A 551-nucleotide genomic window follows, 5' to 3' on the forward strand; every position below is an offset into this window, starting at 1 on the left:
ATAGGACCCCGTTCTCCCCTGACCCCTTCCCTTTGTCTTCTGTCCCAGTTGCCTTAAGTGATATGGAAGTTCACAGCAAGAGATGAAGGGGAATTCAAGGCAATCTGTTAGGTTATGTTTTTTCTTTCCATATGTGCAGGAATGGAGCAAGAAAAAAAGTTATGAGTGCTAAATCAGTATTTTTTGAAAAATGGCTTTGAATGAGTGATGTTAGGTCAGAAAGGGGTAAAAAGGGAAATTAAAGCTTGGAGGTGCCGGGGATCGAACCCGGGGCCTCATACATGCAATGCATGCGCTCTACCACTGAGCTACACCCCCCTCTGAAAGTGCTCTTTGCTAATGCTTATCTGGAGATAAATTTGTTTTCTGAGGCCCTCGATCCCCTTGAGCATCATGGTAGCTCAGTGTTAAGGGACATCAGCAGCCCCTGGGCAGGAGACCTTCAGGAGCTAGAGAAAGGGACTGATTCTTCAGAGTGTAGAGCTTGAAGTGGAAGGCAAAAGATTGGAAACGTGTCAGATAATAACCCGAGAAATTCCCACTGTGGCCTT

General features: G+C 45.9%; 1 non-coding gene across 1 annotated transcript; it reads right to left on the minus strand.

Annotated features, from left to right (window-relative positions):
• Positions 1-246: 246 nt before the first annotated feature.
• On the minus strand, positions 247-318 carry TRNAA-UGC. Its single transcript has one exon. It is a non-coding gene; the product is annotated as a tRNA-Ala (tRNA).
• Between the last annotated feature and the right edge of the window lie 233 nt (positions 319-551).

This window comes from Mirounga leonina, unplaced genomic scaffold (genome assembly GCF_011800145.1).
Source record: "Mirounga leonina isolate KUSES-001 unplaced genomic scaffold, KU_Mleo_1.0 Mir_366, whole genome shotgun sequence".
In the NCBI taxonomy this organism is placed as follows: Eukaryota; Metazoa; Chordata; class Mammalia; order Carnivora; family Phocidae; genus Mirounga; species Mirounga leonina.